This window comes from Monopterus albus, unplaced genomic scaffold (genome assembly GCF_001952655.1).
Source record: "Monopterus albus unplaced genomic scaffold, M_albus_1.0 scaffold49.1, whole genome shotgun sequence".
Taxonomy (NCBI): domain Eukaryota; kingdom Metazoa; phylum Chordata; class Actinopteri; order Synbranchiformes; family Synbranchidae; genus Monopterus; species Monopterus albus.
This window is the reverse complement of record NW_018127929.1, coordinates 2,554,834-2,560,812: the sequence shown is the minus strand read 5'-3', so window position 1 is coordinate 2,560,812 and position 5,979 is coordinate 2,554,834. Positions and strand designations below refer to the sequence as shown.

General features: G+C 41.8%; 1 long non-coding RNA gene across 1 annotated transcript in view; it reads left to right on the top strand.

The window, feature by feature from the left end:
* LOC109960674 (uncharacterized) overlaps positions 1–5,979 on the top strand; it is a 94,472-nt gene that overhangs the window by 17,567 nt on the left and 70,926 nt on the right. The window lies entirely within an intron of this gene.

The window sequence follows — 5,979 nt, the reverse complement described above, 5'->3', positions numbered from 1 at the left end:
GGCTTCAGTCCTGCAGTGAGGGCGACGTGTTGAAATATTTCGATAGCGCCGAATAATCCCTCTGCCTTTACTTGCTCCGGAGACGCACCATCACACGCACACACTTTATTCCTCTTCTCTCTTTCACGCACACGCACATTTCAGAGAAAGACGTGTGCAGAGAAGGGAGCCCGCTAGAGAGAGAGAGAGAGAGAGAGAGGTGGTAAGGTCCCAGCTCAGTGATTTTCCTAGCGCCTCTGTGGCCCATTGGGCTTCATACTGTGTGGATGTGTTGCATGTTACGTGGAGCAGCGCTCCGTTTGATTGGCTCTTTGACGCTTTCGGACCAATTGTGTGGCTGCGTAGGCGTGGTTGTAACAGGTCGGGTAGAGGGGACAGACTTCAGACTTATAAAAAGGTGTTTGGAAACTCAAAAGGGCTTTGCCGTGAAACACCACCCTGCCTTAGTCAGTGTTGTGTGAATATGTCAACATCGTTATGGAAGCTGCGCTATCGGTCGCTGTGTGAGACCCAGCGAGGCTGGGAGAGCAGACGAGCCAAGCCGGGAAACAGGCTCGCTTTATCGGCGAGGTGTTGTGATCCGCTGGGCTGTTCACTTCCCCCTTTGTCCCAGAGCACAATTGCAGTTATGCTTCGAATATAATGTCATTTATTCATAATACAGGCTATATATTTAACAGCATTAAGTTGAATGTGCAGGTTAAACGGCGCCGGAAAGCAGCCGAGCAGCCAACATTTCCTGTAACAACCTCCTTTGAAATCATAGCGCAGGAAAATATGAGCGGGTGACGGGATGAGGCGCTCGATAATGTTAATAGGCATGTTATGACGCCTCTGAAATCCTCAACAACGATTTACTACACTTACAGGCCTATCGGTTTACTGTATTTACTCGGTGTATGGTTTGTCTTTTTCATATTGTCATCTTGGATATTTAAACATAGCTTGGCTTATCATTCCCACTTTTTCTCTGCAGTCTGCATTTGGATGTGAGCCTGTGTGTGTGTGTGTGTGTGTGTGAAGTTTGTTGTGAATAGCCTACTGTGTGTGGAAATGGATTTTGCATCTTATACTGATAAAACATGAAGAGCTAATGAAACCTCTTGGACAATGGACAAATGTCTTCAGCTTTGTGTGTGGGTGTATATATGTAGTGTGTGTGATGATCCGAATTAAAATCGTATCTATCACAAGTCTGCACACAAACAGTCTGTGAGGATGTTCACTTTTGCCTTTGTGATATCAATTCTTCTAATAAAACGTCTGTTATTAAATCGTACCAGTCGGTCCAGTTGTTAAATATAGCACGTTTTTCAGGCACAGCTGTTTCTGAGCAGCAATTCAACTTTAGTCTAGTTTACAAAATGCATAAACTGCACCAAGTAGGCGTTTTTTAAAAATAATACAGGGCTAATATTTTAAATGTATTTGGTTTTGTACAGTAGACTACAGTTGTCGCACCGTTTTCTTACCCATTTTAACACTGAACTATAGGTCTGGGCATCGACCAGTCGTATAATTCTTAGGGTTGAGCCGTGAATAGGAATAAAGCGCCGGCTATGGATTTTTTTACTTGGTCGCAATTAACTGCTTCAATGCAAAGCATCCAAAAAGATGTGCACACTAGACAAAGCCACGCTAGTGCTCTTTAAAATGCTGTTTGACCACAAATTCACAAGTAAACTACAGAGCCGTGACCAGTCAGCCACCTTGGATAAACATTGACCATCAATTCTCAGTCAATTGTCTGTCTCCGTGGACCCAGACAGGACCACGGCGGAGGTGGATCTCAGAGTCCTCGAGTGGGACCATCCAGAGGGAATTCTCATAAAGGAAGCAATAAGCAACACTGAATTAAGGCAACAGGCTCTATTCAGAAGTTTGCACTCCAAGATGAAGTCATCTGCAGAGTGCTCAAATTAAATTCATCTTTTCATTTGATTGCTTGTTTGAAACGTAAGAAGGTGCGATGTACTTGTTAGTTACTGTTTGTTAATGGAAGCCCTGTCTATTATTGTTTGGTCTGTTAAGGGTCTGGTCTCTAACATTTGTGTGTGTTTATGTCCACATGTGTGTGTAAAGTGGAGTGGTCTGCATGCATGTAGAGTGTGTTCCCCAGGAGAGATACATAAGTATATTTGGCATGTGTGTTGCATTTTATCGATTTGCTGGAGAAAACAAATGTGATAGCTGTTGAAAAGCCACAGCAGCATCTGACTGACTGTAAATCTTACAAGGCCCCTAGTAGCTAAAGCCAGTAGCTAAACCTTCTGCATGTATGAGCCCAACGATCGAGCTGCTGCTTTCCACCAGCCCACATGAGGCCTTCCATCCTTCTCTTTGTGGGACTGAGGTCAGGTCTCTGTCAATTACTACAGCTTATTCTTCTTTAAACACTCATCCTCATTAGCAGCACATTTCAATTTAGTGGAAGGTGTCATCAAATAGGAGGCAGTGTTGACTTGAAGGCAGCATTTTAGTCTATGTGGCTGAGCTGTCTTACCTTACCTAAGCAAGCAGAGAACGGTCCATATGCTATATAACTTTTACAGAGTTGGGGCTTGCAAGGACTCAGAGAGGCTATTAAAAGGTCTGAGTTGTCGCTACTGATTGATGAAGCCAACTTTGTCAGCATTTCTCTTTTATACATCCACAGACATCACGCATAACAAAATCAAATCGGTATATTTGACTAGACAGGCTCTCCTTACTCCTTGTTGGTGGGTGCTTTCTGATGGTACAGGAGATAAAATTCCCTGATATGTAAAAGCATTATGCAGCACAGTCCACACCGATTGCACAGTTATCCTTGAAAAATATGCTTTATAATATTAGAAAGTAGAAAAGCAGTTCTTTGTGATTCGGCAGTGACATTAGTTTCAACTGCTGCTGTCTTGTTATTGAATAATCTTATTACTACTTGTCCCTTTTGCTAACCTTCCAGTATTATCAGTGCAGAAAAACTGTTAAGGTCATGGGTTATGAAGCCTCGATGCTCACACTACACAAAACAGCTGTACCGTGTAGGTTCATTAAGCAAAGCTTCAAAGACATTCCTGGAATTGATCATGGAGCTGCAAGTGATGTAATGTATGCAGTCCTGTTTATTTGCAGATTGTTAATGATAAGCAAGGACAGACTTTGTGGCACCACTCCTGATTGGAGGAGATTGTCTGGAGAGTCATCAGCCCTAATGTGACATGATAGAGGAAGGAAGCATCATTTGATTAGTATATTCAACTACTATAATGACCCCAAACGTCATTATGGGCATCCCAACAGAAAGTGGAGGGGGATATGTTCAGTTGACCATGTACAGTAATGACTTTCTAAATGCAAACCATTTACCTCAAAGGTTTAGGTGGGGCTAAAATGGATCCCCTGAGGTTACATTGCCCCAAAATTGTCCAGATTGTAAAATGCACTTTCCAGGATCACACACGTTTAAGTCGATTGGCTGGAGGAATGATAAATGCTTTACCTGTTGATGAATTGACCCTGTCAGCCATTTTTAGTCAAGTCAACCCTTGCTCTCATCAATTCCTGCAGGGGTCAGTTATGGGTATTGATGAAAAACAATTTTAGCTAATTAGGGGATGTGCTTACTGATGACAGTGCATTGACTACAGATTGACAAGGTAAATGGACATGTCCTGGGAGACATTTGCTCCCTTGGTTGAGGTTGTTCATCCACAGTGACGCAGGCTCATAACTTTTAACTTACTACCACATAATCAAGGAGGAGCCGACTCAAATGTCAAAACTGGCATGTTTAGCTTTGATCTATTATTTAAATATGGCAAACACCCTGATCTTAATCTCTATAAACAACAAAGGCCTGCCACAAAGTTTGAAGAGCCAGCGGACTGATTCATAAACTGGAGATCGGTGTCACAGTTGTGTGTTCATAAGCTATTTTGTAGCTTCACAATGAAACCTGATCATGAATTAGACATGAACAGTGACTTAAAATGTGACTGAACAATTGAAGCATCTGCACATTTTGAACATCCAGATTAAATGGATTTAGATGTTTTATAAATTCATATTCAGAAATCACAAATTGTTGTTTATAAGTAAGTTTGTAAGTCTGGCCAAAAGCCAACTAAGTGCCTGTTTAATGGTTCCTATTCATGTAAAATAAGACATGCTAATTATCACCTGTTATACAATAGAGTGAACAGCTGCCTTTTGAAGGTACATAACGCACAGCACCTTTAGAACAAACCAGTCCAGTGGCATGTGTCACCTGTAGAGCATAATGCAAGAGATTTGCCTGCTCAAAAATCATAAACAACCGCTAGGCTTAAATGCTTCAGATGTGGACCATGTGTCAAAAAATCTCTATCTTCCCTCATGTGCCACCACTCGATAAGCATCTTCCTCAAATTGTGTGCACTGAAAATCTTACTGGAACGGCTTTTGCGTGCTAAAAAGCAAACAATAGCAAATGGGAAACAGAAAAATCCTCAGGTTGTTTGTCATCAAGTTAGCACAGTATAAATATGTTTCTGCTATGTTCATGAGATGCATCAGAAAGGGGCCATTTTGGTTTTGAATCAAAAAGTATTTAAGTTTGTGCAGGGAGTGGGCAGGGAGATGCCCTAATGTGGGTATCTGCTGTACATTTAGCTTCTCCTCCATCAGCCTCAGCATTGAGCTGCTTTGACTTTACAGTCTTATGAAGTTACAAGGTTTTGCCATCGAGTCCAACCTCAAGGCTCAGTGCTTTTCAGTGGAGAGTGGTATAAAACAGTGCATTCCTCCACCAAGAGCATCTTAGGCAAAGGAGTTGGGGCGGCTTTTCTCTGGAGGTTAAGTGGGATAAGTGTGTGGCTCATGTCAACCCCACTGGCCCCCAATAGTTTCTGGAAAATTTGCAGTGGGGTCAGATTGGATTACTGTGTTTTGGCATTTACATGGAGACATAGGGCTTTGAAATGGAAAACCATAGGCGGAAAAGCAAGTGCCATGCAGTCTGAAAGGCTGGGTAAAGGAAACCAGCACTGATTTCCACTGTCGGGACGGTTGAATACTTCTTTTATGTCCTTCTGCCCCACAATCAGACATTTTGTTACCAAGAATGATGATTGAGGTAAATGGATCAAGTGCAATACCAGTCTTTAAAATAAATCCATACCAAGTACAACTAGGAAATAAGGAGAGTTCAGGCATCATAGTTATGCTCACAGATATACCACATCATAGCTGGGTAGCTGGGGCTGTGGCTTCAAGGGAGCTCTTTTAATTTATTTAAGGACATTCACAGTACAGCTGTGCTACACATACAGCAGTACAACCCTTCCCTAAAAACCCACTGAAGTGTCAGTTTCCCTCAAGCAAAGCCAGCTCTTCCAGGATTTGTGCCTCAGGTATTCTGTCATTTTTCTTGTTGAACCTCATTGCAGACCTGCTAGGATAGGTTTTCTTGTTATTTTGAGAAGGATTGTCCAGCCACTCCCTACAGGTGCTATGTGCAGGCCTGAGCCCATAATCCATTCCATTCAATGTGGATTTCATTGTGCCTCATCCCACTAGATTTTGTTTTACCTTGTTTGGGTGAAGCAGCAGCTAAAGAATTAAACAGCAAAGACTTTTTATAACATTCTTTTTTTTTTTTACTTTGTCTTTTTAAATGAAGTGGGTTAAATGTGTTCTATATTATATAAAGAGGTAAATGATTTCAATTTTGGGCCATCTAGGAAAAGGGAAATGAAATCCTACGCTCTCTGTAAAGCATTAATTCATTGGTGTCTCCCACTAAATGAATTTTGTTTAATGACAAAAACAAGCCTCCAAAATGGCGATTTTCAGACTCGTCCCCTCCTCCCACGCTGATAAATAAACGCAACAGGTGTTACATTTTTATGACGTTTGGAGAATATTTTAGGAGAGTTCAGGGCACATGGAAGTTCTTTATTTAGCCTATAGAGACATTTGCGGTCTGACACAAATGTTACTGTAACTTGGTGGGTATTA